This window comes from Lissotriton helveticus, chromosome 6 (assembly GCF_964261635.1).
Source record: "Lissotriton helveticus chromosome 6, aLisHel1.1, whole genome shotgun sequence".
NCBI classification, from domain to species: domain Eukaryota; kingdom Metazoa; phylum Chordata; class Amphibia; order Caudata; family Salamandridae; genus Lissotriton; species Lissotriton helveticus.
In genome coordinates, this window is record NC_136067.1 from 189,308,987 (window position 1) to 189,326,226 (window position 17,240).

At 45.1% G+C, this 17,240-nt stretch overlaps 1 pseudogene; it reads right to left on the bottom strand.

Moving 5' to 3' along the window:
* Positions 1-14,489: 14,489 nt before the first annotated feature.
* LOC144761279 (small ribosomal subunit protein uS5 pseudogene) lies at positions 14,490-15,333 on the bottom strand (annotated as a pseudogene).
* Positions 15,334-17,240: the final 1,907 nt, after the last annotated feature.

Consider the following 17,240-nt stretch of genomic DNA (forward strand, 5'->3'; position numbering starts at 1 on the left):
ATACAGATACAGTATCCATTGTTGTCTTTTATTCTATGAGTGTGACTGCATGTGCTTACCTTTAGTTTGTAACCAAAGATTGTCTGTAAACTCTGTATCTTCAATTATTGTTTGTCCATGCTCTGCTTTTTTTTTTCTTCTCTCAACAAAACCTACCCAAAAAGAAACCCCCATTCCCATCCATTTTACAAACCCTAACCCTCTTCCCCCGGGCTGTGTTGTTTTGCTTGATGTCTGACTAAAATGACATCAATAATTCCACACACTTGCTGGGGAGGATAAGGTCATAGCAGCAACAGGCTGGTGAAGGAATACGAGGATATCTTCTAGACTTACTCAGCTTCAGTACTATATCTTCTAGTAGTAGTAGCCAATGTCAAATAAATTCAACGCAAGTACTAGTTATACTTGCAAGCAAATACTTTACCATTTGTTAGGCTACATTATGGCACTGTTCTAGTGTACTGTCACCTGCTATTTTCTCGATCGTACCGTAACCGTTGTAATGCTACAGTAAGGAGGACAAACAAGGTTTCGTTTTCTTTTTTTCCATAGGCATGCAACTGCCACTGTGTCACACCACTAGTACCACCGCAATGAGGAAATGTCACCCGCCCAGGATTGACAACGTTAATCCCCATTTCACCTGGAGCCAGCCCTGGGCCTAGCCCTAATTTCTAACACAAATTACAGGTAAGATAAGCGTTTGGTGGGAGGTAGTATAATGGAGTATTATTTCGGAGTAGACAAGAGATTGACGGTTGTACTACTAAAGTCCTACGACTGTTCAGGAAAACAAAGTTACTGTTACACCCCCGCCCCCCACCCACCAGACTGAAAAGCAGTAAAAAACAGGTATGGTCAGATAAAGTTGAAAAATATATTTATTTAGCCCTAACAAAATAATCTCCCTCACCCACCCTAACCCCAACGATTGTCTCTGAAACGTCCCAAAACGATCCCAACTCCCAAATCCCACCCCCCAAAAGTCTATAAAAAAAGGGCAAGGGACACTCCACTACTGGAGGGTGCTGGTGCTGGTGCATGATGCGGCATGGGCATCATACTCCTTGCGGAGGGTGGCAAGCTCGGAGCGGAGGCCCTTAACCAAGTTCTTATACCTCAGGACCTCCTGCTCCAGGTTGGACATGCGGACTCGCAGGCGGCGTTGGCGTTCCTTGCAGCTCCTGTGGGGGGCAGCTGGTATTTCGGTTGCTTGGCGGTGGCGGTCGTCTTTCTTAGCCCGGCTCGGTCCCGCTGGCTTAGTCACGGAGGAGGATGCAGTGGTCACAGTCGAGGATGTTGCCCCGCTCGACTGCGTGTCCTCCTCCTCCTCCAGGGCCACCAGCCGCCGATACTCGGCGACTGTGGCCTCCAGCCTCCGTTGCCGGGCCAATCTAGCCTGCTCCCTCCTTGTTGTTGATTTGGAAGGAGCAACTATATGAAGAAAGAAAGACATAGTCTGTAACCAATGCTCCTTATTAATAACACAAAGTGATTGAGCCGAAAGTTGGGTCACAGAGTACAAGTAGCAAATTGAAAGCACAGTACATAACTATTGAGGACAGTATCTATGTAACCTCCCACTTCTGCATCCTTGCTCTAACAGTAGTGGTAGTTTAATGAACTAATTCTACTACCACTATGGACTTCCATTACAGTCGACTATGACAGTACACCAGTCTTATTCCTCTTCTTCTCTCTTGTTTAGGGAAATGGGTACGTTATCTTATGCAAGCCGGCAGAATGACATGGACACAGCACAGTGAAGTTGCACCCGAGAAAAAAAGTTGCACACCATGATGAGTGAGACAGACTTGCGTTACTGTACCGGTCCAGTACATGCAGGTGGTGAAGCTATTACTTTTCTATTACGGGTGGCACTGAGAATACTCTGTTACAAGGGCTACTGCTTAATTAATTTACCTTTCACCCTACAGTGCAAATGAGTACTAGAAAAGGAAACTGAAGAAGCTAACTAATTTGATTATCTATCACTTCACATGGGACGTATTTAATGACAGATGAGATGACTTTAGGTGCTTTGCTTAATATTGAGTGAACAGTGATACACCCACACATGAATGACGTACTACAAGTAAACTAAAGTTATTAAGAGAGGTACGGAGTGTCCACCGTAATAACCAGATATATGCTGTGAATGCAAACGCAATACAAAGTACTGCTACTATTCATGGTAGTATTGGACACATTTACAATTTCTTTTCCTTGCCTTCCCTGCACTGGGACGGACGTGCGGGTGCGGTGGTACATGCTCTTCAAGGTAACACTTACTTCACCTGGCGACCATCTACTCTCTCTAGATACACATGTGCTATCTAAGAGTCAGAGAATACCATGCTCCAGGCATCCATTCAGTCAAAGTATACGCACACATACAGTTTCTGTTTCACCCACCCAGGCTGCTGTCCTTCCACCCATCCTTGCTTCATCATTGACCCAGCTATGCACCATACCATATTCTTTCCTTCCCAGCCACCTCTGGGTCCAAGCAAACACATATCGTTCTTCTTTGCCAGCCATCATACAAGTTCGCGTCCCACTTACTTACACCCTTCTTTCGCTTTTCGTTCATCCCATCCATCACGTTCGTCTAAGAACTTATTGGGATTCTTCTCACCAAAAACTTCACAGCTAAGTCGAAGTACATTTCGAGGAGGCTACTACCTGGTTGATTTGTAATTGTAATACACCCGTGCAGAAAGCACACTATGCAGTCTTCAATCTCAATAATTAAGGAATATATAGCTTACCTGTTTCCGCCACCACCGTTTGATCCCCCACAGGAACGGCCGCCAGCTCTTCTACCGCCGCCTCCTCCCCAGAGGCCTCCGAGTCCTGGTCCAACACAGCCACCTCCGCGCTGGCCCCGTCACCAGATGTTACACCTACAAAGTACATTTAAGAATGTTAGAATACACCACTCACTACTATATAATATTTGGTCTAGGAGAAATGTTAAAAAAACAGAATACAATGTAATAATTTGTGACTGTCTACTCCATAGTAAAAATGTCCCATTTTCCAGGGAATGCTGTTGTCTTGCTGCACTTTTATGCACAACTGATGAATGCTTGCTTTTGATTTTTAACACGCACCACTTTTTCTCCTAACAGACAGAAGCTTGACTCCTGAGTCCTAAGAACACGACCAGGATCAAGTTCAAACTAGGTGAGAGTTCGGCTCGACCACAAGAAATGTGTCCAATTAATCGTCAGCACTTACCACTTTTCCGTTTACAGTTAAATAGTTTTATGACAAAGTAGATTTTAATAAATGTGTTTACTTTTATTAAAGCTTTTAAACTTAAATAGACTCTGTGGTTTTTGTTCCTCTAGACTAGAGTGGATGAGCTAAAGGTTTTGGAATTTTTGCAAGCATGAGTGCCTCTGACACTTCTTGACTGTGCTGTGACTCCGTACTACTCTCTTGTCCTGCGTACGATAATCTAGAGATCATTGGGGATCTATAATCGGTGACTTCGGGAGCTGAATGACTCTGCCACACTATCTAGTCAGTAAGGAGACAGTGCATAGAGGTATTGCTGAATATAATGGGAGTCCAATGGAATTGCCAAATGTCCAATCTTAGTTAGCTACACAGACAGACTAATAAGAATAGTCTAGTAATACCACAGGGAGTCATATTCGAGGCAGGATAAGAATTTATATCCAGTCTACAAGAAGATCAAAGACGATTTAGAAAAAATCGAATGAGGAACGCTAGGAAAAAATAGGTACTGTTTATTAAAATGTAAACTTACTGGGGCCAGCAAAGGAGCCCTCGCCTGCCCGATCCTGGCCTGCATCCTCAGCACCCTCCTCCTGTGTCCTCTTGCCCTTGGGGGGAGCTGATGTACAACATGAAAGAAAGAAAAACCAGAAAACATGGATGAGATTTTTCAACCAAATCAAACATTTCAAAAGAACAATAACAACATATTTTGGAAAAATAGCAAATAGATAGACAACTATTCCACGGGATCTATCTCATGTGGTATACTACGTTATTCGTATTGCCTGATTTGCGGAACGTTGACTTAGAAAGTTCCTATGTAACTCAATAAACAGACTACTAAAGAGGTTTGCCTAGGCCTGGCACTGCAGGCAGCAGTGCGCAACACGTGACAGACAAAGTCCATCCTGCTTGCAGATCAGTGAATACTCAAACTATCAATCCACCCGCCACCACCGCCACTATTTCTTCTTATAGCCATGTGACTGTCTAAAGGAAGGACTGGACTTCAGTCTGTTGGGGCTGATTTAGAAGTCCCTTGCGGAAGTTGCGGCTGATTTTCCTCCATTGTTGCGTGCCTTTTCTGACGCAGCGGCAGAACAAAAGACTCGCCATGGTGTTGGTGCGGCGTATATATTAAAAAAAAAAACACATATGGGCATATGGGCGATGCATCACGTTGTAAAGCCCTGCGCCATCAGGGGGCGTTCCGGCGCAAGGGAGGGCGTACCTGCGCAGGAGCGAATCCTAAAAGTGGCTGAGGGAAATCTACAAGATGTCAATCAGTCGCTTTTAGGACAATGATGCATGACTCAAACCCTGCGCGCTTGAAGCCGACGTACGGCTTGATGCAGCATTGGGGAGATAGGGTACCCCAGAGCATTGCTGGAGCTGCGCCATCGTTGGCACGCAACTCCAGCAATGCGCTGCCTTTACGGCACAGATGCGTAAGGCTTCTGTGATGTTTTGGGCCAATGGGTGGTGGTGGCATGGCACACAATTACTGCCGCATCCCTGCTACTTTGCAGGGATGCGCCGGTAATTGAAAATATGACCCTTACTGTCTAGCATTACGCAGTTCTTTTCTTTACAGTACACTCATACATAATTTCTCAGGCCAATGAAATGCTTCTGAACACAACATACAAAACAAAGAAGCATAGTAGCAAGCAAGGCTACTGAGAAGGAGAGCAGTGCACCTGAAATGCATAGAAGATTTTGAAATATAATTTACCTCAATGTAATCGGCAGCATTATTGCTCTTGGTAAAGAACAAAGATTTGCAAATAACAGAGCAGGATAAAACAGAGTAGTAAATGTACTACTACTACTACTCACCAAGCCCGGGGACCTCTACGCCGAGCGCGTCCAGCAAGTCCCGCTCCCGGTCCATGACATCGGTCCAGCGGTGGGTGGCCTGGTTATATGTGCGCCGGACCCCAGAGATCTTGTACATGGCCCGGCACACCTTCTCCCACCGCTTGCGACGCTCCCGGATGCCATAGCCGGTCGCGATCTTGCCGCCTCCCAGGATCGTCTTGGGGAGGCGGCGCTGGACGTGGAAGATCAGTGCCGCCACTTCCTCCGCGCTGAAGATCTCCCTCGGGACCACTTGCTCCCCCCTTAAACGCCCGCACGGGAGCCGGGCACGGGGTGCGGGACCCTTCCCCTTCTCAGGGTGCTTCCCGGCTCCCTTTACCATGGTCTGGGCAGAAATAAACTTAAATGATAAAGAAGAAATAGAATAGTGAAGAAGAAAAGAAAAGAGTTTAAAAAAGTAGTTTAAAAGTAACTAAAAGCTGCAGAAAACACAAAAATATAGAGCTAGAAAAATAGAGGGATAGATAATAAGTAAAATTAGATCAAAAAAACTTCAAACAAGCAAAGGATGGCAGAGATTGAGAGAGGATAGAGAAAGCATGCCCAGAACCATAGCAATGAATGAGAAACAAGATGGCCGCGCCCGTTCACGACCGCGTGGGTAAGTTCGCCCGAGATTTTCCTTGCGAGTACGCGAGAAATTGTACTAGCGAGCAGCACACTTTGCGAGATTACACATAGCGGGCGGAAACGGAATTACGTCACGCCAACAAGATGGCCGCGCCCGTGTACGACCGATAGGGTAACTTGGCAAACGTATAGCTAGAAGCGCCTCGCGAACACGCGCAAGATCACGCGAACATACACGTCGCAACAAAAACAATTTTGTATTCGCACGTATTCGCGGCTTCCGAAATCGATCTCGCACGGATTCGCGCCCCAAAAAACGCGCGAAATTGCAGAAAAAACGATTTTAGCTAAACTGAAAGCAATGAGCAGGTGCAAAAGTTCAAACTTAACATTAGTAACATTCAAGGTAGTGCTTCCTGATGGGCCCCTCCAGAGTTTGCAACTATTCTATGACCCTGCTATGACCCAAACAGCAGGCTCATAGAATAGCACCATAAAGGTCCTGTGAAAAAAAAAATTCACTGCAACAAAAAGCAAATTACAGATAAGGAAGGAAGCAGGTGCCAGCCAGACTGGAACTTTCAAAATTACTGACACATTAATGAAACACAAATTAATTGATGGCAGTTGAAGAAGGGCAGGTGTGCTTGCTTTTTTCAACCACCATAATCTACAGTGATAAATAAACCTAATAGGTGCCAGTGAGGATGTACTAGAGGGTGGCATGGGTGTCCCAGAGGGTGGCAGTGGTGAAACAGAGGGTGCTGTGAACCTGTGATGATAAACCAGACGTAGAAACAACATAGTCGCGGCCGTTGCAAGCCGAAAAGTAAGTTCGCAATTGCGAACTTGTCCCAAAATCGGCGCAAACACGCGCCAACACAAAAAACGGAAAAATCCGCAAATCCGCTAGAGTTCGCGGATCTTCGCGGATTGCGAATCCGTAAATACGCAAGTTCGCGGATTGCCAATCCGCAAAATCCGCCCATGCTTAGTGATTTACTATTGTGTACTTTGTTCTCTAATCTCATAAAGAGATTAGTAGAAAGTGTTTAGTAATAAATACATATTTTTATAATAACGCCTGTGTGGTTCCCCTTTCATTTGGTCATTCAGGAGGTTGTAGACTGGTGAAACAAGCTGCTTTACATTCCTTCAAGACTTTGCCTGAAGGCTGCTCTCCATAGCTACCACTAGGATAGCTTTCACCAAAGGTTGTCTTTAATCTAATCATCAATAAGGGTTGTTTGCACTGGTACAAGGTGCCCACTATAACTAGTGGTTAGCATATGCCAGGTCAGCTTCTCACAGGAATGTTCAGTTGACAGGTTTGAATGCTTTTTTTGTGCCAATCAATAAACTTAGTGCTAGGTTTTGGGCTATAGAAATCTTGCTCATTATATGTAATATGCGCGTTGTTGTTGTCGCTACAGCTTCTCTCTGAGATGAACCCTGAAATGGGTCTGTATGAGGAACAGAAAGTGGGATTCTTCCTGGGTTTGGGAATTATGGTAATCACTGCCTCATGCATGGTGTCAGTGAGAGTTCTGGACGCCTCAAAAGAATTGTAGAGGCAGGCAAAAAGGGAGGTCAGTGTTTAATTGGAGTTTGGTTACATGTGCCATTACCTCCTCCACACAGATATCCTATTCTCGTGGGATTCCTTCCTGGGTTGAAGTCTGAGCAGTGAAGAGGTATAAATATGCATGCTCTAGGTTCCTCCCCTCTTTCATGTATAGATCTGCGAGAAGTGCTCAAACGCCTGTGTTATATCCCCATCTGTTCGGGCCTCCTCACTCCCGGAGGATGATGGGGCAATCCTGATCCTGTTAATCTTAGTACATAGTTTACAAACTAGTAAACATCCTGCCTTATTGTCCCCTGTTTAGTATGTTTGTTTAGTGCAGAGAAAAGCATTTTCCACGCTATCAACGTCCAAGGCTTTGAGTTGCTTCTTAGCTAGTATCAATTGCTCCATACTTTGCGTGCACCACTCCACTTGTGGGTCACCTCTAGGTCATTACAAACAACAAGAGGGACTAGGAGGGCTTTGTTAACGGGGTCCAGTGTACGTGCCCTTGTAGCACAGTATCAAAAGAAGGAGTACGCAGTTCCCCTGGATAAAAACCTAATTAGACAGTTGAAAACGAAAGTGAGTGAAGGCGCACAGGAGGGGCGAGCCCATATGATGAAGCATGACACCTAGCTTGCTGGGTGTGTGAGGACTCTAGTTCCGAAAAGGAGGATCCCCCTCCTGTGTGCCTTCACTCACTTTCGTTTTCAACTGCCTTTATCCAGGGGAACTGCGTCCTTCTTTTGATACTCACCTCTAGGTCAAGCACCTGTGCCTCTAGCTCTGCTCTCTTCCCCTTCCCGCTTTTAAGTCAGGCAGAGAAACCATAAATGCACCTCTGATTACTGTCTTAAGTATTTTCCAAAGGACTAGGACTGGGGTGTCTGGTGTGTCATTAATAGCATTTAGTGCTGAATTCTCTCTTTGATCTCTGTCTGGGTGAAGACATATCTCACTAGGTTATCATTAAGCCTCCAGTGATATCTGCTGGGTGGTACCCAAGGAGTTTAAAAAGTAATCTGTGTGGGAGAGTGGTCCAATACTGCCAAAACTCTGATTTAACCCTGGGTAGAGGTTGCTAAAATGTGTGGGGAGGCTAGATAGCGATCCATCCTCGGGTATGTCTGACGAGAGGCGTAAAAAAGGCATAATCTCTAGTTAAAGGTCTCAGGAATCCCCAGACATCTTACAGGCCTACATCAGAGAACCACCTTAGTCCATACATGCCAACATTTTAGAAGAGAAAAGTGGGAGTTTGGATTTCTCCCATTGACTTCTATTAAAGCAGAGGCAATTTCAGGTGGGAGACAATCAAAATAAAGTCATTTTTGGCTTCAGAAAACTGTGAGTCCCTCTCTTGAATTGAGTCTATTAGGATGTATGTCAGTCCCTCCATAGAGAGTGGCCCAGTTTGGCCCACTTTCTGAGCTAATCTGTCTAATATTGGTTCAGGGACAAAATGTAAGTCCCACACCAATCAGAATGTCATCATCTAGGGAGTTATCCACCAGAGAGTTAATGTTACATATGAATTAATGTTGCAGTTCATTTGGTGAATATAATGTGGATATGGTCAGTGTGTTGGCATTTAGAGAAAGTTGACGGGATAAGAGTCTCCCAGGTATCCCGGCGATGGTATTGAGCACTCTACCCTTTAAATTTCCTGTCTTTTCTTAGGTATTGGAGAGAAATTATGTCTAATTAAGGATTAGGATCACATCTGTCCTTAGTTCTTCTTAAGAAGGTGGGTCTCATGGAGGATACATATCTCGCCCTCTGAGTGCAGAAACATTAACAATACAGCTGGGGCACTTGGCCAGGGCATTCAGGGCCCTTACGTTCAGGCTCAGCACTTGAAGGGGCATCAACATGTGCTATGTGTTGTACCAATGCTGCCCACTCTGGAGAGTGCAACGGTGTTAAGTGTGAGCCTTTAATGAGAACAATGCCTATCGTGGGGTATGCTGGGGTCCCCTGTGGTGGGAGGTGTACTAAACTACCATGTGAACTGCTGTCCCTTTGAGAGCATAACATGTGGAGACAAGGTCTTTGTAGGGGTGGGCATATCCATAATGGATACACAAACTGAGTGATTCTTCCTAGATATCCCGACTCAGATGTATGAGGTGCTGGGTGGGGGCTGTCCCATAATAGAGCCTCTTTCTATAGGAATTTCCGGACGAGAAGGTTGTCTTTTTTATGGTATTCTCTGGTTTGTTTTGTAGCCATATCATGTTTAATATTTTGGAACCTGGCTTTGAAGTTAGTGGATCACATCTGTTCTTTCAAAATGTCTCTTACCTTTTGAAGGCTTGTGAATGGTTTTCCCATATCACTTGAGTGCAGCTTCATTGATTCTTTAGTAGGTGGCAATGATTCCTCACGCTGGCTTTCCTGAGCCAAGACAGAGCAAAGTGAATGTGTTTTGTGGTTCAGTGGAAATGTAAGGTGAATTAAATGCCCTCATTAATATTTAATCAGTTTATTTTGCAGAAATGTGTTGGCTGGCTTCAATGTGTCTTTTTGGAGTGCATTGGTAGATCTGTCCTAATACAGCCATATCTTAGGACATATTTATGGTATCAAAGAAAATAGGACCAGAATTTCTCCCTGCATTCATAATACCTTCCTTTTACCGAAAGAATGTCTTGCACAGCAGCAGAGGGGCCTGATGGGTGTCCAACACAGTGTGGATGGTCTGAACTGCTTTCAGTTTCTGCCAGGTCGGGTAGTATTTGCCCAAAGAGGTGTATCAGGTAGGCTTCACTATCGCCCTTCTCAGTGTTGCATGTGGTGCATCTAATTCTGATGTTAGAGTGGCACAACCTTTTCTCCACTGCTTCAAGGTGAGTATGAAGCTCAGTGCTCTGCTCCTTCAAGTCTGTGACTCTGGTTGGAAATTGTCTAGTTCCTCCTCTTTAGTATTGCTGGAATCTTCTAGCGTTGAGATTGTTTGGCTCAGGTCTGCCATATCACGCTTTACCTCCTTGAGATCGGAGACAACTTGTTCTCGCAGGGTAGCAAAGCTGTCACAGAATTTGTTAAAGAGATCATCTAGGAAGGATTCAGTAATAGGCACATCTGGCCATGCATTTTTGTATTTTGTTGCATGTTAGTCGGTATTGTATGGACCCTTATGCTCCAATGAGAAGCTCCATTTTCTTTCATTATGCTTTGGACAGCATCACTTTGAAACTAGAGTTTATCTGACCCTTGTGCGCAGCCATATTCATTTTGTGTGTGAAGTCAGGAAGCCAGGCATATTTTGTAGCCTCATGGGGCTACTAGTTACTATAGGGAGTTCTGCAGCCAGAACTGCAATCCTATTGTCGTTTGTCCTGCACATTGGGCTGCTGCATAGTTATAGATGTGCTGTATTACTGTGCTCAGAGGGCATTATCTTATCCAATAACTGTGAGGGGTAATCGTGACAAAAGGTTTATAAAGATTGCTGCTGGGCTGCGTAGTTATGGTGATTGCAGGTAAGGCGGGGGTCCTATATATGCCATCTCTGTGCCAGCGGCACATGCAGGAGGAATATGCCCACCAATCCCCACAGCCCTTACTTGACTCCAGTGTTGCTGATGGGGAGGCACCTGCAAGAGGTAGCGGGCCCCAGCAAATGTCATTCTCATGCTGCTGCCGTCAATGGGCGAGGAGAGTACTACTGCGAAGCGAGGCGCGTACCCATCGCTTATGTTATGCTTTGTGAATTTGTAGAGCACAGTTAATCACACATGAGGCTATCCAGGTGCTAAGTAGGGCAGGCCTGAGGGGGAAGAGGAGATCATGCCTGTTTCCTCCAGAGGAGCCATGTCTTGAGGTTACTTCAGATGTCCTTAAGGAAGGGGGAGGTTCTGATGGTTTCAGGAGTTTGCTTCAGGTTGTGACTGCAAGGTATGAGGAGTATCATCCGTTTCTGGTCTTTTTGCCAAAGATGCAGATCAAAGGTGTCTAGTGGGTTGATAGAAGTTGTTGTGGAGAGCTCTGTAGGGGTGGGTGAGTAGCTTGTATATACATATTTCATGGACTCGGAGCCAGTGGAGATTGTTGAGGTGTGGAGAGATATGGTTATATCAATAGATGTTTAGAGTGAGTCAGCCGATGGCATTCTGGGTGGTTTGGAGTCATCATAGGACATGGGCTGGGATTCCGATGTAGAAGGCGTTTCTGTAATCAAGTCTTGTGATAAGAGCCTGGGTGACCATTTGTCTGGTGTTCACTGGGATCCACTTGAAAATCTGGATGTGGAATCATGATGAGGAGACAGGGTTGATCTGTCTGCTCATGGAGAGGGGGGTATCCAGAATGATCCCAAAGTTCTTGGAATGGTAAGTGTGGGGGGCCAAGTTGGGAGGGCCACCAAGAGGCTTCCCAAGGGGGAGTGGATGATGCAGAAGATTCAAACTTTGGTTTGGTCTGTGTTGAGCTGCAGGCAGTTGTTTTACTTCCAAGCAGTGACATTAGTGCTTAGGCCCGCATATGACGCATCTAATGACTTCCAGGGAGTGGTGGTTGAGGCACCTTCAGGTGCTTGGCCTCATGACTCCGACAGCAGACACCATTTTGGCATCAATCACATGTCCGACCCCCTCGTGCTAAGCTATTTTCACCAAAGCCTCCGGTGTCCGAACAGCATCTGGGGTTACCTCACAGTCAGGGACGCCAATCAACTTGGTGTGGTCCAGGACAGCTGTATAGAGAGGTTGGGAAGGGTTACCAGCAGAGTCAGGTACTGGAGCTACACAGAGAGACTCCTACTTGGCCACCATTTTGGCCACGCCCCAGAAACCTCAATTTTAATGAAAATAGCTTATCTTTCTTAACACACCACTACAAGTGTATTGCATGACTGTGGGCTACAGTACCCTGCGCTGTTGGTGCTTCGGAGTCTTTGTGTTATTCTCCTGACCTCACCTGAGAACAATATATTGTGGCCATACTGCAGACTGAACCAAAATGTCTTTATGTCTGCTTCAATTGCTCTTCTATTTAATCCACTTGTCAGAATTCATTTGGTTGCCACAGAGCAAACAGACGTTCTTGGGCCCTAACCTTGAGGCCTCTTATCACTGATGTCCTGGGACCTGACCTACTATGGGACTGCAAGCTGTGCACCACTGCATCCTTTCCACACTTGACTCTCAAGATAGTGAGGTCGACAGGTTGCAGGATTCTCACTGAGGTAGTTAGGTAGTAGAGGCCCTGCACTTAAACAGAAAAACAAAAGATACAAGTAGTCCTGACCCTTTGTACTAATATTACACAGGATTTTGCCCTTAATGCTGTTCATGTGACATTAGGCAATAAGACAATGTCCCACGTTTGCACCCACTGATTTCCTTGTCTCTCTAGCTGAGATAGCACCTACAAAAAAAAAAAATCCAAAATGACTTGCTTGTTTAGATAAAAGGGGTTGTAATGGGAACTGGATTATGTGGTAAATCTTTTCATGGCCCATTTTGTGGAAGCCCACTTTAATATAGGCACTAATCCCTTCTGGCTGAACATTGAGGCATGGCACTTGTACATAGGTGATGCTTCCCCTTCTGGCAAGGTGACAATAATCATCTTCAGTTCTTTGGACTTGGCTTAATTTGAGGCCTCCTGATATTCAATTTACCTTATTCTGTGATGCTCAAGAAATCAATTTCCTTGCATTCAAAATAAAAATTGAAACCAATACATTTTATACAATTTTATTCTAAGAACCTAAAGTGAGGAACACCCTGCTAGACTACACGAGTCACCACCCTGGAATTCTCAGAGATAGCCTCCCACTTGGACAGTTTTTTAGAGTTAAACAAAATTGGTTCAAAATGGAAGTTTTTTCTTCCATTCAGGAATCTTGATCACCAAGCTAGTTGAAAGAGGCTATCTCTTAGGCTACTCAAACAATCCAGAAAAAGAGCTTGATTTTACCCTAGAGAATATCTCCTGACACCGAAAATAGAAATAACTGTGAAGGAAGGATGGTATTCATCTGTACCTGCAATGTTGCCAGTAATGATATTAAAAAAAAAAAAAAAAATTTAATTAAATAATGTAAATAATAAATAAACGTTTGGATATGTCCAAGAAACTGTTCACTTACCACACAAACTAATGTTTGCGTTCTAATAGTGTCTGACTGGTAAGTTCAGTACTGGTCAATAATAACCCATATTTGGTATGTTCCCAATACAGCCACTCTCCAATAGTGGACCACTGGAAATCTGGCCATTGTCTTCTATGTACATTCTGTATTGAAACTAAAACATTTGAATAGAATCTTGTAAAATGTAATCACAATAAGTTCACCAATTGCGATTCAGGTGATGTTATATATGTGACGTGGTACTCATTCAGTGTGATCTACATTGCTCAGCCCTTAAAAAAAGGTGGAGACTAAAATATCACAGCATCTTAGCAGAATCAAATGCGACACAGTGGGAGAATTCCTAGTTGAAAAACTAATGTTTGAAGATCTATGATGGAAACAAATCAAACGGATCTCTAGCAACCCTTGTGGAGGTGACATTTCGCCAATACTCATAATCTGTGAGTGCAAATTGATTGACAAGGTCAAGTCTGTGGAACATGGCTTAAATGACTATGAGGAAGAAGCCCGACTGGCCTGCCTCAGAGACCTTTGTCTTCCACAGTACAGATGTTGTATTGGACACATAGTTATTTTTTTGAATAATTTACTGAAAGATTCCTTCTCTCAGTACCCTGTTATAATCGTTGCTAGAAATATATGTTGGATGTATTCACAACAAACATTTTTTAGACATGTCTCATTCATCTCAGTCCGTGTTTTTCTACTAAAGTCTTTTTTCCTTAAAAGTCGCTCCAATGAGGCTTTCTTTCCTTTTAATTGGCTGACAAGATTTCATGGCATAAAATGTGTGTTGGTCCCTCTTTGCTGCTATCATATGTCCATCCTGTTATTTGATCCTTCATAATTTTTAGCAATTTCCTTGGGGTCGATTTTTATAGTCTTTCTGTGTGACACATGAACTTAGTGGTCATCTTCCTGACCGAATAAAGAGCATGTTCGAAACTGCTAGCATGGCCCTCTAGCACAGTTTGAGTTTAACAAGCACATCTGATAACTGCACTTATTATGTCTACTACGGTGTAAAACTCTGTTGCCTTATTTATATAAATAGACAATTTCTTTTTTTTTTTAAACAGTTCCAACTACTTTATTTTACATCAGATCATGTTATGTGGGGGTTGCGCCAGGAACAGCTGCTGCTTGGGTGTTCTGCACAGACACTCTGGTGTGCGTCTTGGCCAAGTGATCGGTGTATTCCTGGTATGGAGACTTGGTAAAGACAGTCTCCTTCCAGAGATCTGGGGTCAAGTAGCTCTAGGTCTTTGAGATAGCATCAAAGGTGCCCTTTTGCAAAGTTGCCTAGCGTGGCTGTGCAGCCCCTAGCTGAGGTGTAACAGTCATCTATACCAGCCATCATCAGCAGCTTCTTGGGGACCGGCGCAGACACAATGCCAGTACCGCGGGGTGCAGGAATCAGACGCACAAGTACAGAACCACAGCGTCCAGTCACCTTACAAGGCACTGTATGGGGTTTGCCAATCTTATTACCCCAATAACCTCGTCGCACAGGTACAATGGACAACTTGGCGAGAATGATAGCTCCACGAATAGCAGTAGCGACCTCTTTGGAGCACTTCACACCCAGCCCAACATGGCCATTGTAGTTTCCTATGGCAACAAAAGCCTTGAACCTGGTTCGCTGACCGGCTCTGGTCTGCTTCTGGACCGGCATGATCTTCAAAACCTCATCCTTCAGAGAAGAGGCCAGGAAGAAGTCAATGATCTCGGACTCCTTGATTGGAAGCGAAAAAAGATAAATCTCCTCCAAAGACTTGATCTTCATGTCCTTGACCAGCTGGCCTAGTTTGGTCACCGGCACCCACTCTTTTTCATCTGCCTTCCCGCGGGCCCCGCGGCCTCGTCCACGGCCCCGCCCTCTTCCACGGCCGCGGCCCCTGCCGCCAAAGCCGCCTCGGAAGCCTCCCCTGTTTTGACCGGCGTTGTCCGCCATTTGGTTTATTTCCCTTTTTAGGTCTTGCTAGAGGCAACGCGCATGCGCTGGGCTGGCGAGACATTTAGTAGGTGGCTTTTAAAAGTGCCACCAGAGGCTTTTGCCAGCCACCAGCTTGTGGTTACGCATGCAAGCACATGCGCAGCCGCCAGCTTTCAGCACCTGATCGCGATCAGTTTCACTTTCGCGTGCACACAACTCCTGCTTCTCCCCCTCCCACACCACAGATCGCCTCTCGCGGCCCCTCGCTTGCGCGCGGCCAACGCTTGCTTACTTGGCCTCTCACGTATTGTCGCACCCACAACGGATAGTGGCCAAACAAATTCCAACAATAAAATCATTTAATGTTCAAACGGAGCCCCATCGCACTCAGAAAACTAAGGGCGCAGGGAGCTATCTGCGAAGATAAGACGCATGACCACATTTCCATCTCTGAGGCCGCTCTCGAGGGAGGCTTCTTATAAGTGGTTTGTCAGCGGCACCTTTTCATTTGCAGCCGGCTGTAATTACTTTTACTTAATATGTCAGCCTCCAGGGGTGTTCGCGGTTCCCCTCGCCCCCAGAAACAATTATTGTGGCGGGAACCGATAAACTAAGCCATCAGAATTACAAATGGTCGGTACACCAGGTATGTTCTTCACACAAATATTATCATGCAAAGGTCAGTCCCGTCATTTACGTATTTTGCGCTGCGCAGTCCCCCTCCATGTCTGTTGCCACGTGTCGGGGAGCTCCTGGTCCTCGTTACATGCAAGCAGATGAGGATGGCTGCCCGCCTCAGCAAGCCATGGCAAGAATATGCCCACTTCCCACTTGTTTCAGAACCTTTCACATCTGATGAGTGGCCACCTCTGGAAGCCAGGGTTGATAATGTTTGTTGGCAGAGTTCTGCGCTACTTAGACATGTATTTATGCATCGCTTCATGAATCGACGTGAAGATTCTGGGAAACCGAGCAAAACAAAGCTGCCCACCAGGCTGAGCTTGGGGCAGTCTCATCGTCCATGTGTCGCCCCCCACCACCACCACGCTCTGTGTTGTCCTTATTCTGTCTGTAAAAGTAGGCAGGGGTTGGTTCAAGATTAAACCTGATATTTCAAATGCCTGTAAATGTTCCATCTTTGACCCTCTAAATAACCCAAAATACAGTTAAATCGAGCGGGTTTCACACTCCCCACCAGCGCAAATGAAACCGGTCCTCGCTGTTGATAGTATCTGACTGCCCATTCAGTCCATGGCCTCTCTGCTGGAGCCAGCAAACAGAAGTGCAATGCTTTGCCACTGAACCATTAATCTTGACAGCTCTTCCATATGCTCTAGTTCGCTCGAACACTTCGCAGAGTGGTGCACTCTTCACGCACACTGGGCGTCTATGCGGATTTGAGCGCTTTGAGCTGCTTAAATGTGACACTAGAGGTGTGCAAGTAGTCCAACCCGCATAAAACGACTGGCACTACTGGATTCTACGTCACACTCCATGGTTGGGCCACACATGTGAGTTGACTAAAGTTCACTCTTTGCTTTGTGTTTGAAACTATTTCCAAAATATTCACTAAAAATCGCAAAGTTCATTGCGTTCGAAGTGATAGCCCTTTTTTGTTTTTTAAGGGTATTTGATCTAAACACATCAAACACATAGAATAAACGGAAGGAAAAAACAAATGGTTCAAATTTGAGAAGATGTCAGCATCCTCCACAGATTAATGGCAGCACCCCGTCACGCCCCCACTCAAAATATGCCATACATTCGACCAGAGTACTTTTATACACAGTGCATTATCAACATTCTAATTTCGATCTCGTGCAAAAAGTCATTTGAATAGTGTACATCACAAGTTTATTAAACATTTTACGGCTGTTTGTGGGTACTTTTAATTATGAATATGTACGAGCGCCTTCGTTTATTTT